At 43.3% G+C, this 17,075-nt stretch overlaps 1 protein-coding gene across 1 annotated transcript in view; it reads right to left on the reverse strand.

The window, feature by feature from the left end:
• Window positions 1-17,075, reverse strand: part of LOC122934737 (oocyte zinc finger protein XlCOF22-like) — a 676,648-nt gene that overhangs the window by 13,560 nt on the left and 646,013 nt on the right. The window lies entirely within an intron of this gene.

A 17,075-nucleotide genomic window follows, 5' to 3' on the forward strand; every position in this document is an offset into this window, starting at 1 on the left:
GGATCTTCTGCTCATGTATCAGGGAATGAGGTGGAGGCTCGGTGATGGGGCTCTGGGTCCTGCTCCATCCTCCTGACACACGGGGTGTCACACACTCACCAGACGACTTCTTCACTACTGTGTAATCCTGTGTATGAGGAGACGCCGATCACTACAGAGATTCTAAGAATCCTTCACCTTTCCAGACATTTCCCTGTTTTATTACTAGAGATAAGAGTGATGTCATGTGAGACTCTCACCTCTCCAGTTATCAAGGAGATGATCTCCAGGGTGAGGTCTAATATCCTCGCAGCCATGTGGTCTCTGTCCTTCTCCATCCTTGGTGGGTCATCGATGGAAAGGACCCAGAAAACTTCACGTATGACAATCTTGCACCCGGGAACCTGAGGGAAACGAGGAGAATTAAGGGCAAAGTCATATTTGAGAAAACATCTGCAATCAGCCCCGTTACACCTCTCTGGACACACAGGTGTATGGATCCTTACACTATAGCGGTCTACACACCTGTATGATATAACCACAGACAACTATCCCTCAGAGTACTGTAAATAGTCATATATGGGGTACATGCAGCATTTGTTTTGGTTTTATCCATTTTTGGGAGGTAAAGTGAGAAAAGAAACCCCTCAGCAATCCTGGCACTACTTTTGGGTTTTTATTTTATGCCGTTCACATCAGATTTGAATTTTCCATAAACACAACAAAACATAAAATGATCCGTTAACCGACTGAATGATGGTCACAAGCAGAACGCCTTATGTATCTATTCATAAATTGACTTCAATGTTAACAAAAAAAAAACATTAAACATTTTTCAATCTTATTTCTGATATTTTTCCAGAATAAAGCGCAGAAGATTTTTCTTCCGTCAAAAATATCTTAAACCTCGTGATGGATGACGGTGGGATGACGTGAGTACGTCGCGTCTCGCTCTCCCCTCTGTGCTGGTCTCCTCCCTCCAAGCTCCGATGCTCTGACGCTGAACAGCTGATGTTGGCGTCCTCCCCCCAAGCTCCGACGCTCTGTGCCGAACAGCTGATGCTGGCGTCCTCCTCCAAGCTCCGATGCGCTGAGCCGGGCAGCTGATGATGAAAGCAGAGCTGCGCGCCTGGTCTGACTTTTGTACAGCTCCTGTTTCCGCATGCTAAATAGAGGACGCTGCCGGCGGACGCCTGGATGCTGCTGCTGGCTGTGGCTGTCTCGTCCTCTGGGGCGTTCTGGGCTTCTGGCTCCTGTGCTGCTCCACCTGTTTGATCTTGTGAGCGGCTGTCTGGCTCCTCTTCGCGGCTCCCGACCGGCTGGTTATTGGCCTGTTTGCTGCCTGCTGCCTCGCTGCTCTGTTTGACGCCGGATCGCTGGACTGCCTGCTTTTCCGGATTTTCGGTTTGCCGGTTTTCTCTTGCCTCCTGTCTGCTGGTGTGCCTGCTGCTGGACTCCTGGACTCCCTGCTATTTGCCTGCTACTGGACTCTCTGCCACCCGGACGGATATTTTACATCTACACTGCGGCTTGGACTTGCTGCTACAGCCACGGCTGATACTGGGACTACAACGTCGGCCACGTGAGAACTGAGCTTTGATTTAGTTGTTGTACTCGCCGTACTGTTACTGTGCTGTGGAGATAGCTTCTGCCGAAAATTGCTTTTGCTTGTGGTCAAAAAAAAAAAAAGGGGAAATAGAATTTAAAGGAAAAAGAGAGAAAAAGAAAAGGAAGGGAAGGGGAGAAAGTGGAGAAAGAGAAAAAAAAAAAGAGAATTTTTTTTTATATAATACAAAGTGTGGGGGAAATGGCCCCAAAACGACGCTCAATTGATTCTACCGCTATTAAGCTGGGGGCTAAGACTCCAGAGAACAAAATTGATAAATTTTTAAAATCGCCCTTCTTAGCTGAAAAAAACCCAGCCAAAATCAAACCCCCAGCCAAGATGAAAAAACTGGCGAATACGCGTCAAAATGTTGATCTCTCTGAGGATGGATCAGAGGACGCTGACCAGGAGGGAGGCGAGGAAGGCTCCTCCGCACAAATACGAACGGAATGCAATCCATTTGTTTTGGACAAAATCCTCTGCGCTGTGGAAAATAATGGCACTTTGGTGCAAGGAATGTCCACGCAATTGGGGTCAGTGCAGAGTGATATCTCCTTAATAAGAGAAGATCTAGGAAAGATAAGGGAGCGAGTCCTTAGCGTGGAAAAAAACGTTGACTCTTTGCAAACAGGCATGGGCACGCTAAAATCTAAAATGATAATTTTGGCCTCAGAAAATCAAGCACTTCAAAATAAGCTAGAGGACCTAGAAAACAGGTCAAGGCGTAACAATGTTCGTATAATCGGTTTTCCTGAAGGAGTTCAGGGCCGACAACTAGAGGAACAAATTAAAGATGTGGTCATGCATAGTTTTGGGAGCGAGAACTTTTCCCCTATGTTCCAAATAGAAAGAGCCCATCGAATACCAGGAGGGAAGCCCACACCAGGGAGACCGCCGCGTGCAATCTTAATCAAATTGCTACTGTCTGCTGATAGAGACATGATTTTGAAAAGAGCAAGAGAATGTATACCCGTTGAATATCAGGGCACCAAACTGCTCTTCTTTCCTGATTTTGCGCGGCAGACCCAGGAGAAAAGAAGAAATTTTATAGAGATAAAGAAACGCTTGGCGGCTAAGGAGATCAAATACTCTCTACAGTATCCAGCGAAATTGAGAGTAATCCATAATGGGACTTCATTTTATTTTGAGACACCACAGCAAGCGTTAAACTGGTTGGAGCAAATGGGCATCTGAAATCTTGCATCAGCAGGAATGAAGGGAAGGAAGGGAGGGAGGGGCGTCCAAGGATATTAAATATTCGCTATAGCACCCAGCGAACCAAGAGTGATCCATAAGGGAACTGCCCAATCCTGTCTAAAGAAGAAAAGAAAAAAAAAAAAAAAAAAAAAAAAGCACAACAAGCGTTAGAGTAGATGGAGAAAACGGATATATGGAAGTGTATAATATTATTATGGAAGGGAGGGGCTAGGGTAAGGGAGAACGGCCGGGGGCTTAGAGGTTCGCTGACCAGATCGGGCGGATCAATGGAGTGGGGAGGGGGGGAACCCACCTTGCAGGTTTGGGGAGGGTTTTTTTTTTTTTTTTTTTTTCTTTTTTTGTATAGTGAAGGATGTCCACTAGGATTGTAACTTGGAATATCAGAGGGCTTGGTGAAAGGGTCAAAAGGCAAGCTATTATGGATGCACTTAAACGATACCTTCCAGCAATTATTTGCATGGTAGAAACCCATCTTACTAAAGAAACCGTGTCCCGCTTGACAACGGGATGGTATTTGCAATCCTATCACTCTACTTTTAGCAGCTCCTCTAGGGGTGTTTCAGTTTTGATCCATAACTCTGTGGACTTCACCCTTATCAAATCCTATATAGATGACCAGGGTAGATTTATTTTTTTGCATGGTAAGCTGTATGGCCATAGCTACATCCTCGCTTTTTTTTATATACCTCCGCCATTCTCAATGTACCCATTGGTCCAGTTAATACTCTTTTTTGAAGGGAGACCAGAATGCCGGCTAGTTCTGATGGGGGACTTTAATGCAGTAATGGACCCCAAGAAAGACAGATTCACATTAGATGCAGAACGTGGGAGGAATTTATCTGCCTCCCCGTTGCCACAATTCTGCCGGGAAGTTGGACTGGTGGATATATGGGAACATCTTGGCGGAGGTAAGCGAGTATACTCTTGCGTTAGCAGGGGTGGCAGAGCTATGTCTAGAATTGATTTAGCATTTACTAATGAGTATAATCTCTGCAACATCCGTAAGATACGATATGGGGTAAGAACAATCTCGGATCATTCACCGGTACTGATTGAGGTTTGTACTGGGAAGAACAAGGATAATAGGGGGCTAGGATTTAAGTTGAACCCATATTGGTTTTCTATTATGGATAATTTTCAGCCCACTAAATCATTGATATCCTCCTTTTGGGAAGTGAATCGCCCCTCTGCTAACATCAATATAGTATGGGATGCCCTGAAAGCATATCTGAGGGGGGTCTTCATAAGTGAGATTGCTGCAGCAAAGAGAACATTTAAAAAAAAAGAGGAGGAATTGACCAGGGCTGTTGCATGTACAAGTGAGCGATTTATCGGCCAACCTACTGAGTATAATAGGGAGGAGATGCAGAAGGCCAGCTGCTCTTTGGATAAATACATAACAGAGAAAGCAAATCATAGAGTATTTTTCAAGGGTTTAAAATATTTTTCGGAGTCTGGACGTCCTGGCAGGCTGCTGGCTAGGATAATTTCACAACAAGGCAAGAAAAATCAGTCTATTGTTTCGATCCGCAATACAGCAGGGGAAATTATAATAGATCCAGAAGGAGTCAGGGACACCTTCCTACAATATCTCACCCAGATATATAGCCCCTCTCCTGGCTTGCCGCCTGACCTAGCGACGCGGTTCCTCGAGAGGATCTCACTTCCTGCTTTAAACGAAGCCCAAATAGAACATCTGGAAGAGGAGTTATCCCTTTCGGAACTTCAGGAGGCTTTGGGATCTGTCACGGGGAACTCGTCGCCGGGGATGGATGGCCTTCCATATGAGGTTTACCGCAAGTATAGCGATGTGATTCTCCCTCAACTATTAGAGGTCTTTTCTCAGGCAATACAGGGAGGAAACTTACCATGCACTATGATGGAGGCTCTTATTGTTTTAATTCCCAAAAAGGATAAGGATCCGATAGAAATGAGCTCCTATAGACCAATCTCGTTACTAAACACAGATGCTAAGCTACTATCTAAAGTTTTGGCTAGGAGGCTTTCACAGGTTATATCAACTATTATTCACTCAGATCAAAATGGCTTTATGCCAAAAAGGGGCACTCACCATAATTTGCATAGGCTATTTATGAACATTCAGTCTCCGGGGTGTGGGGCCCGCTCCATCCTGTCGCTGGATGCCACCAAAGCCTTCGACAGGGTGGAGTGGACTTTTCTCTGGGCGGTAATGAAAAAAATGGGCTTTGGCCCTAGATTTATGGCGATGGTTCAGCTATTATATAGTTCCCCAGCTGCTAGGATCAGGATTAATGATACGATCACAGAGAGCTTTTCCCTAGGAAGAGGCACCCGTCAAGGCTGTCCTCTTTCTCCCCTTCTTTTTAATATTTATATTGAACCTTTAGCAGCCAGCATAAGACAGGATCCGCAGGTGGCTGGCTTTGGTTTAATGGGGAAACATGACCGTGTATCCCTCTACGCAGATGATATCTTGGTTTTTCTTCAGCAAACAGAAACTACTCTCCCTCGCATAATGGATTTGGTTGGTTCTTTTTCTGCTCCGTCTGGCCTGGAGATCAATTGGGAGAAGACTGCTCTCCTTCCTATAGACGAGCTGCGAGGTAATTGGGATAATCAGTTAACTGTCTCTGAATCAATAAAGTACCTGGGGATCTCAGTTTCTGCCAAACCTTTGGAATATCTACAACTTAACTTGATTCCCCTGCTGATAAAGCTGAGGGTTAAATCCAAGATATGGCAAAAAATTCTGCACACAAGAGCTGATAGAATTTCTTTAATAAAAATGGTAGTGCTGCCCCAGGTTCTTTATGTCCTGCGCAACTCGCCTGTATGGATCGCAGATAAGTACTTTAGACTAATTGAGCGGATGCTTAACGATCTACTATGGGGGAGGAAGCGTGTCAGACTGAAGGCGCTCTACTTCTCTATGCCCTATAGTCAGGGAGGCCTTAACCTCCCTTACTTCAGGGGTTACTTCATGGCCTCTCAGCTTTGCCTTTTTAGCGACTGGGAAAATAGCCATTTCTGCAACAAAGTGGTGAAAGACTCAGGCTTTACGGATTTTTTTACTGTATTGGAGTCCGATTACCTACTAAATATACAGACCGGGTATACACTTTTTTGCAGAATGGCTACAAAGACCTGGCGGGTCATCAGGAGCTGGTGTGGAGTTAAGGCATCACTTATTTGCACCCCATTGTGGCATAATCTAAAGCTTGTGAATTTAAGGGACTTGAAGTGCTGCCAGTATTGGAGGACGAAGAAAGTTCAGTATTTACATCAGGTGGTTAGTGGCGGACAAATTCTGTCCTCAATGGAAATAGGGCAGAGGGCAGATTTGGGCGAGGTGGCTTGGTATGCATATTTCCAATTGAGGTCTGCACTCTCTAGCACTTTGAATAGTCACCTTCTTCTTATAGATACTCCTGAATTCCTACACGATCTTATTATTAAGAAAACTGCCACGAAAATTAAAATATCATATTGTTATAGACACTTAATGAAATACTTTTTTATGGGTCTTCTTTCTCCAGGACAGAAGTCCTGGTCTTTGTTACTTTCAGAGGTGGGTCCCCCAGATTGGGAGACTATAGGGGAAAGTTTAAAATATGTTTCACACAATTTCAATCACACTGTTGTACAATTTAACATTTTGCACAAAATATATGTGACACCTATGTGGTTATATAGAAGAGGACTTAGGGCCTCCTCTGATTGCCCACGTTGCGGCGACTCCGAGGCAGACCACCTACATCTGTTCTGGGATTGCCCAATGATGGGTAGTTATTGGAGATCAGTCCAGACCACCTTGGCTTGTAAACTGAACATGGTTGTTCCTCTGTCTCCCAGGATATGGGTCTTGGGAGACCTATCGGAGGTTAACTATCAGCCCATAAAACGTCAATTACTGATTAAGGTTATGTTCCTGGCTAGGCTTATTGTCGCTAGACTATGGTTTAGCTCCTCCACTCCAGATTGCAGCAACTGGCTGGCTCTGGTTGAGAAAGTGAAAAACTATGAGAAGATTCTGCACAAACAAAGAGGAGCTTATTTAAAATGGAGTAGACTGTGGGAAGAGTGGGACATGGTTTAATAAATTTGGAAATGTTTTTTTTTTTTTTCCCCCTGCAAGGATGGGAAGGGGGGGATAGGTGGGGTGGGTTGGGGATGATTTCAGCATTTATGATATTATAAATGTCATGTGGATATGTATTTTTGTATTATAAATAAAATATGGAGATTTTAAAAAAAAAAATAAAAAAAAAAAAAAAAAAAATAAAAAAAAAATATCTTAAACCTGATGAAAGTGACATGAGCCAAAAGCAACTGGATTTGCAAAGAATTCATCCAAACGAATGGGGATTAAAACCGATAGTTTTCTGTTATTCTCTTCCTCTGATGGAAAACAAAACGACGATGTGAATGAGCCCCTAAATAACACGATAATTTGATGGTTTTGGTTGTAGTGGTCACAGGGATATTATTTGATTATTAGTTTTTTAGACCACAAACAGATTTTAATGGGAATAATTTTTATTTTTCTAATTTTTATATTTTATTTGACATTTTCATTAATTCCATTTATCGCTTTAATATCTTACAAAACTTTGGTCGTTGTCATCAGTGTGCGGTAGGTGGGGGCTCGCCTCTATCAGGACCCCACTAATCCTGAGAATGAAGGGGCTGCAGAGCTGCTTTACTGCTGAGTCTCCTCCACAGTCCCTGCTCATTAGAGGTCCGGCCTCCGCTGTGCAGGGACAGTGAGGAGAGGACACAGCGCTGCAGCCCCTTCATCTAGAAGAGGTTGTCCCCACCGATCACACACTGACTCCATATCCTAGTGACATCACAGAACATTGTGTGATGGAAGACCCCTCTAATCCAGGAGAACAGCCCCTCTTACAGGGGTCTGGGGGTCTCCTAATATTCCAGGGGGAGAGCAGACATGTCTGAGGAGAACTCCCCTCCTGTGAGCAGAGACTCTCTATGGCCGGTGCTGCCCCCTGCTGGCTGGACCTGCTATATATCACCTATAGAACCGCTCCATTCTAATAGACCCAGAACCAAGACCAATAACTGACCTGCAGATCTCACCTCCTGGGGCTGCAGGACCTGCGATGACGTCACAGTCATGTGATTAGTTTTCTAAAATAGATGCATTACTAGCTGCAGGACCTTTAATGACATCACATTAGTCCCCTGAAATGAATTGCTAAGTAGTGAAAAAAAAACTCTACTTCCTTACTCCTCCCCTCATGTGACTGATCACATGGCCATGACATCATCAAAGGTCCTGAAGTCACTAGGATACAACTTCTATAGATAAGTTAGTGTAGCTGCAGAAACTACACAGCAATGGATAAAACCACTCCCCATGGTTCCCCCTCTCTCACACAGACCGCTCCCCATGGTTCCCCCCTCTCACACAGACCGCTCCCCATGGTTCCCCCTCTCTCACACAGACCGCTCCCCATGGTTCCCCCTCTCTCACACAGACCGCTCCCCATGGTTCCCCCTCTCTCACACAGACCGCTCCCCATGGTTCCTCCTCTCTCACACAGACCGCTCCCCATGGTTCCCCCTCTCTCACACAGACCGCTCCCCATGGTTCCCCCTCTCTCACACAGACCGCTCCCCATGGTTCCCCCCTCTCTCACACAGACCGCTCCCCATGGTTCCCCCTCTCTCACACAGACCGCTCCCCATGGTCCCCCCTCTCTCACACAGACCGCTCCCCATGGTTCCCCCTCTCTCACACAGACCGCTCCCCATGGTCCCCCTCTCTCACACAGACCGCTCCCCATGGTCCCCCTCTCTCACACAGACCGCTCCCCATGGTTCCCCCTCTCTCACACAGACCGCTCCCCATGGTTCCCCCTCTCTCACACAGACCACTCCCCATGGTTCCCCCTCACTCACACAGACCGCTCCCCATGGTTCCCCCTCTCTCACACAGACCGCTCCCCATGGTTCCTCCTCTCTCACACAGACCGCTCCCCATGGTTCCCCCTCTCTCACACAGACCGCTCCCCATGGTTCCCCCTCTCTCACACAGACCGCTCCCCATGGTTCCCCCTCTCTCACACAGACCGCTCCCCATGGTTCCCCTCTCTCACACAGACCGCTCCCCATGGTTCCCCCTCTCTCACACAGACCGCTCCCCATGGTTCCCCCTCTCTCACACAGACCGCTCCCCATGATTCCCCCTCTCTCACACAGACCGCTCCCATGCTTCCCCCTCTCTCACACAGACCGCTCCCCATGGTTCCCCTCTCTCACACAGACCGCTACCCATGGTTCCCCTCTCTCACACAGACCGCTCCCATGGTTCCCCCTCTCTCACACAGAACACTCCCCATGGTTCCCCCTCTCTCACACAGAACACTCCCCATGCTTCCCCCTCTCTCACACAGACTGCTCCCTATGGTTCCCCCTCTCTCACACACCGCTCCCCATGGTTCCCCCTCTCTCACACAGACCGCTCCCCATGGTTTCCCCTCTCTCACACAGACCGCTCCCCATGGTTCCCCCTCTCTGACATTTGTGTGCACTACCCTGTGTACTGATGCAGTAATCACGTACTGTATATATGCTAGGTTTGACTATAATAAACAACTCCCCACAATTTATTTAATGGAAACGTGTAAAGACAGAAATAAGGGAAATGGAATTCATTATCATTCAAAGATATTTTGGTGCACTCCCTGTGTATTGCAGTAATAACATATATATACTGGTTTAATTAAATAGAACAATCCTCCAAAAAATTAAGATGGTCGTTTACGAACAGATGTACGCCACTTTTGTGGTGTACATCTGGCGCATATTCTGTTGCACACCATGGTGCAGCAGAATCTTCAACTTTTCCCCGCTCATGCCAGGTCTAAGAAAGTGGGTGTGGAGTGGGCGGAGAAGGGGACGGGCTGGTTTAGGTGTAGAAAATAGTCCAAATGTAAGATAGCTAGGAAGCTGTCTTACATTTAGAAGCGGCGGTGGATCCGTTTAAGTCTTGTAGAGAACAGCGCATTTACATAACTTTTGTGATCCACCGCCAGCTATAGGGGTATTACGACTGGCATATAATACACCAGTCTTAGTAAATGTGCCCCTAAGTTCCAACCGTGTGGATATAAAACAAAATGAAAAACGGATGATTGAGGGCCAGGCCTGACTCAACATTTCACATTAACACTCACTGGTAAATTGCTGCCCTAGCCTGTGTATTGGAGTACTGATCACCTATATGCTACTTTCATAAAATTGAGCAATACCCCCAAAAATTATTCCAACCGTTATTCCTGCTGGCTTTGGAAAGGCACAACATTATTGTTGAGAAGAAAGAGGATAGGATTGTGGATTGGATTGCTCACTCCTCCTCTCAGTCACAGCAGAGTGACGTGGATGTGACATTGGAGTCCGACACTGTTCAGTGGAGCAGCCCCAGAGAAGGCATTCAGTGGAGCCCTATCAGTCTCCAATGCCCATTCCTAGATGGGCACCTCCCTTTTAGGGGCAGTTGGAGAAACCCTAGGGGTAGGGGCAGCGACAGAGGCAGTTGGGGAAAAACGCAGAGGTGGGGGATCCAGGAGCCCACTATGGTATTTCACAGTCTGATAAAAGTGACGTGCCAACCATCATGTTCCGTATGGCTGCTGTTGCTATCTCTATTATGCTTGATATGAAAGCACAATGAAATTCCAGCACTCACGATTTTGGTAGCTAAAATCTTCGTCTTTTATTCAGGCAGTAGACATATAAACAGGACATCCACCCACAAGTGCAGCAACCTTGACGCGTTTCGAACAGTAGTTCTTAGTCGTAACAATGAGCAGTGTCTCCTCTGGCACCTTTATACCAGTCTGAACTAAAAAATGTAATTGCTTTCCCCTCACCTGAGGGGTGGGGGAGTGTAGGAGGCAGGGAACATTTTAACCTCTTGTTTTCCAGGTGAGGCACTGCTCATGTGTTTCACAATAGAAAATTCATGCATCTATACAAAGTCACTGATTATTACAAAAATTTGTATTGAAAAATAACCATTAAATAAAAACAGTGAACATATTAAAATTGTCAAAGAATGTCAATTGTCAGGATAGCATCAGAACACCACATTGGTTATATATAGCCAACTTATTTGTATGGATCCACATATGTTAGTGCTGTGTTGCTAATTCTGGCATGGATCCCTTTTTCTCTATTACTGCTCTTGATTGAATTGAAAAAATGCATACATAGCTATGATGAAAAGAGTGAAAAAATAGGAGAGTCATGAGTTAGTAGAAATACATAAGTTCATTTTTCTTATTGAGGCCATTTGGATGTCTGGTATTCAACTTAAAAATCCAAAAAGCCTCTCTGAGTCTCACTAAACGTTTAAAATCTCCTCCTCTGTTAGGTAATTTCACCTGTTCAATTGCAAAGGCTTTGAAATTGCGCACCTGGCTTTCGTGTTTGCTAATAAAGTGTTTAGCCGCATTGGATGTGTTCACACTGTGCGGATTTTTTATGTAGTTGAGGTGCTCCAGAATTCGGACCTTACATTTTCTAGTGGTACATCCCACATATAACATGTCACAGGCTATACATTTTATGATATATATCACCCCCATAGAATTACAATTAATATAAGATTTGATTGGATATATGTGTGAATTGTTCGCATCGTGAAAAGTTTTGGTATTTACTGCGTATGTACAAGTGCGGCAGCGCAAACTTCCGCATCTAGTGAAACCCTTGTATATAAGCCAGGGATCCCGTTTATATTTGTTTCGATGTATATACATGGAGGGTGATAAATCATTCCCTATAGTTCTTGGCCGTCTTGACACAATTCTACAACCTTGTTTTAGCGCACAGTGCAATATTTCGTCATCATGAAGAATAGGTAAATATTTTTTAATAATTTGTTGAATTTTTTCAAATTGCTTACTGTACGTCAAAACAAGTGTAGGTAAATTATCTTTTTCGTTTTTATTTACATTTATATCTGAACTCTCACTTTTTGATATCTGTTTAGAGATATTTTTATTTTTATTTTTAGGAGTTGAAAAGAGTAAATCTTCTCTATTTTTCTTTTTAGTTATAGCTAGGCCTCTGGATATCATCCAGTTTGGATATGCTCTTTGTTTTAATCTATTTTTAATAGTTTGAGCCTCTATTTCAAAAGCCGCTGCGGTACTGCAGTTCCTGTAGGCACGTGTGAATTCTCCCACAGGGATTGATTTTATTGTGTGTAGGGGGTGATGGCTATTTGCCCGTAGTAGTGTATTTCCTGTTATTTCCTTGCGGTAGGTTTTAGTTTGTATGATCTGGTTCGGTTTTCCTGTAAGTGTTAGATCAAGAAAATTGATACTTTGCGGATGTTCCGTATATGTGAATTTTAAATTATATGTGTTATTTTCCAGATATTGCATGAAGTGTTGTATGGCAGGCACATCACCACTCCAGATAAGGAGCATATCATCGATGTACCTGCCATACCACACCACATGTTCCGCAAATGGATTTTTAATATTATATACATATGCCTCCTCCCAATAGGACATTGTTAAATTGGCCAGGGAGGGTGAGTACCCATTAATACACCGGAGATCTGTACATAGTATATAGAGTTGAATGAAAAATAATTGTGAGACATCAGAAATCGAGTAACCTCCAGAGTATAATCCATAAAATCCTCAGAAAAATTGCTCACCTCTTGAATCTGGGGCAGATTTTGAAAGTTTGCAAACAAAAAAAGCTGAATAATATACATCATATGGAAGAATATATCACGGATATTAAACACAAAAAATTCCAGAGAGATCTATATGATTACAAACAGGATCAAGTATATGAATGGGGTAGAAGGGAACACTTTTACTCGACCCCCAGATCCATCTTGAAAAATAAATAAATAAATAAATCAAAGCAAGATAACCGTAATTATAAATCAAAGTCCCAAAATAAATCACCAAGAGTGAGTTTTTCCTCTGAACTGGATACCGCTGACACCTCTGATGGCTCACAGGATTTATCACAAAGTCCTCAGCAAATCATGGAATATGGAGCGAAACCCAAACTGTCATACTATAGAAAATCTAAAAATATCAACCCGGAGAACAATAAAAATAAAAAGGAGGATACTGCAACAAAATCGTCAAAAACGAGTGCGCCGGGCGGGACGTAAACATAAAAACGCCCCAAACCAGGTCAACACGCTACCAACAAAGATAGCTGACTGTGCACAATTAGATGTTATAAATTTGTCTGCCATAATCCTCTCAACTGAACAAATTGAAGTTCTCAAATTAGGTTTAAATTTTGTACCTTCTGTCAATTTTGATTTATTTTCTACTTTATTAGATATAAATAAATTTATAAGACAACTGACAGTTACCAGACATTTCAGTGATGTGGATATGAATGAGCCCATACGAAATATCGATCAGACATGTTCGGAAAGTAGAATAGAAATGAATTTTTCATTTATCGTTCCAAGAACAATTGGCCCTAACATGTCTCACCGATCTTCAAGGGGAATCACTGGAATATGATAGATGTGTTGATGCTCAGAAATTTAAAACCACCAATCCGGATTTCTATCCTATCATGTCAAGAACCACCAATATGGACACCTTTCAAGATATCATAGAGAGGGAGCTAAAAGAAATACATAGTCACATCCAGGACGAGGGGGGATATACCAACCTGCCTATGAAATATAAAAAAGCAATCAAGGAACTAGCCGATAATGAACGTATTGTTATAAAAATGGCCGATAAGGGAGGTTCCGTCGTCGTCCTGGATTGTGACATGTACTGTGAACAAATGAATAAATTGCTCTCTGATCTCTCAGTATATCAAAGGTTAGATATTGACCCTTTACCCAAATATAAAGGGGAATTTTTTGAGATTTTGCGAAAAGGTTTGGAATATAATCACATTAACCAAAAACAATTTAATTATTTAAATGTAGAATTTACAGTTACACCTATAATGCATGCCCTTCCTAAAGTCCACAAGGGCCAATTTCCTCCCCCTCTACGCCCCATAGTCAGCGGGATTGGATCCCTAACAGAGAGGCTGGGTGAATGGCTAGACTGTAGTTTACAGCCCCTTGTCAAAAGAATCCCAGGGTATATTAAAGATACCACATCAATTCTGCAATCTTTTTATGACATGACCTGGGCTGAGAACTACAGATGGTTGTCCATTGATGTGGTGTCGCTTTACCCATCAATACCACATCATGTGGCAATGCTAGCACTTGAATTCCATTTGCACAAATACAGCAATTTTTCTGAGGATTTTATGGATTATACTCTGGAGGTTACTCAATTTCTGATGTCTCACAATTATTTTTCATTCAATTCTACATACTATGTACAGATATCTGGTGTATCAATGGGTGCGAAGTACTCACCCTCCCTGGCCAATTTAACAATGTCCTATTGGGAGGAGGCATATGTATATAATATAAAAAATCCATTTGCGGAACATGTGGTGTGGTATGGCAGGTACATCGATGATATGCTCCTTATCTGGGGTGGTGATGTGCCTGCCATACAACACTTCATGCAATATCTGGAAAATAACACATATAATTTAAAATTCACATATACGGAACATCCGCAAAGTATCAATTTTCTTGATCTAACACTTACAGGAAAACCGAACCAGATCATACAAACTAAAACCTACCGCAAGGAAATAACAGGAAATACACTACTACGGGCAAATAGCCATCACCCCCTACACACAATAAAATCAATTCCTGTGGGAGAATTCACACGTGCCTACAGAAACTGCAGTACCGCAGCGGCTTTTGAAATAGAGGCTCAAACTATTAAAAATAGATTAAAACAAAGAGCATACCCAAACTGGATGATATCCAGAGGCCTAGCTATAACTAAAAAGAAAAATAGAGAAGCTTTACTCTTTTCAACTCCTAAAAATAAAAATATCTCTAAACAGATATCAAAAAGTGAGAGTTCAGATATAAATGTAAATAAAAACGAAAAAGATAATTTACCTACACTTGTTTTGACGTACAGTAAGCAATTTGAAAAAATTCAACAAATTATTAAAAAATATTTACCTATTCTTCATGATGACGAAATATTGCACTGTGCGCTAAAACAAGGTTGTAGAATTGTGTCAAGACGGCCAAGAACTATAGGGAATGATTTATCACCCTCCATGTATATACATCGAAACAAATATAAACGGGATCCCTGGCTTATATACAAGGGTTTCACCAGATGCGGAAGTTTGCGCTGCCGCACTTGTACATACGCAGTAAATACCAAAACTTTTCACGATGCGAACAATTCACACATATATCCAATCAAATCTTATATTAATTGTAATTCTATGGGGGTGATATATATCATAAAATGTGTAGCCTGTGACATGTTATATGTGGGATGTACCACTAGAAAATTTAAGGTCCGAATTCTGGAGCACCTCAACTACATAAAAAATCCGCACAGTGTGAACACATCCAATGCGGCTAAACACTTTATTTGCAAACACGAAAGCCAGGTGCGCAATTTCAAAGCCTTTGCAATTGAACAGGTGAAATTACCTAACAGAGGAGGAGATTTTAAACGTTTAGTGAGACTCAGAGAGGCTTTTTGGATTTTTAAGTTGAATACCAGACATCCAAATGGCCTCAATAAGAAAAATGAACTTATGTATTTCTACTAACTCATGACTCTCCTGTTTTTTCACACTTCCTTTCATCATAGCTATGTATGCATTTTTTCAATTCAATCAAGAGCAGTAATAGAGAAAAAGGATCCATGCCAGAATTAGCAACACAGCACTAACATATGTGGATCCATACAAATAAGTTGGCTATATATAACCAATGTGGTGTTCTGATGCTATCCTGACAATTGACATTCTTTCACAATTTTAATATGTTCACTGTTTTTATTTAATGGTTATTTTTCAATACAAATTTTTGTAATAATCAGTGACTTTGTATAGATGCATGAATTTTCTATTGTGAAACACATGAGCAGTGCCTCACCTGGAAAACAAGAGGTTAAAATGTTCCCTGCCTCCTACACTCCCCCACCCCTCAGGTGAGGGGAAAGCAATTACATTTTTTAGTTCAGACTGGTATAAAGGTGCCAGAGGAGACACTGCTCATTGTTACGACTAAGAACTACTGTTCGAAACGCGTCAAGGTTGCTGCACTTGTGGGTGGATGTCCTGTTTATATGTCTACTGCCTGAATAAAAGACGAAGATTTTAGCTACCAAAATCGTGAGTGCTGGAATTTCATTGTGCTTTCATATCAAGAATATACAGGCTCACCAGCCTTTTCCGTGCACACAGGTGTTTGAACAATTGGGTGAGCTGGACTTTTCTTTGTGCATATTCATATCTCTATTATGCCACTGCTGTAGCCTGCCAAACATCATGTCACTGCTGTGACTTGCAAACCGTCATGTTCTGTACAACTGCTGCTCACTCCATCATGCCACCGCCACCATCAAGTTCTGTACAGCTGCAGCCACCTCCATCACGGCACTGCCACAATCATAACACTGCTGCGGCCTGCCAACCATCATGTTCTGTACAGCTGCTGCTGCGTCCATCATGCCACCATCATGCCACTGCTGCAACTTGCCAGCCTTTCTGTTCTTGCAGTGGCCGGTGTGGGGCGGGTCCCACACACCATCAAGGTGTCACCACTTGTTGCTGCTCTCCGGAAGGGATGGTAAGGCGTGGTGCACCCCAACAGGAAATAAGTCCAGAAAGTCAGGGTCTGCAGTAAACCAGTGTGCATCTTTACTGGAGGAATTCAGGTGCAAAACAATACAGGCGAGGCATGGGCTGGCTTTTCCAGTCTCCTCCTTGGCAGAAGAAGGGTTTGATGCTGATGAAAGGCCTGAGCTAGCTGTCCTTCTCTCTCTCAGAAGGCTAGGATCCTGGTCAAGGGCCCACTGTCTGTAGCTTAGTAATCCGGGTGGCTCCTTGGTCACAGGGCTGGTGACCCATGGTCTGTGGCTCAGTGTCCCCATCTCAGCATCTTCATCTGGTTAGTCATGTAGTCTGTCAGAGACTCCCCTCCAAGCACTGGTCCCTAACTGCAGAACACTAGGGGCTCTGACTGCTCTCCTTATATACAGTTTTAGCTACGCTAGAACCTTCTATTGGGAGGGGTGGAGTTGGAGACACCCAGCACAAACAGATACATTGTAACACTTTCTGTCTCTCATAGACTTACATTAGAGCTTCAATGATACTTAATGACATAGCAGTCTTTCCAGACAAAAACAAGTTTCCAGAC

This window comes from Bufo gargarizans, chromosome 4 (assembly GCF_014858855.1).
Source record: "Bufo gargarizans isolate SCDJY-AF-19 chromosome 4, ASM1485885v1, whole genome shotgun sequence".
NCBI lineage: Eukaryota > Metazoa > Chordata > Amphibia > Anura > Bufonidae > Bufo > Bufo gargarizans.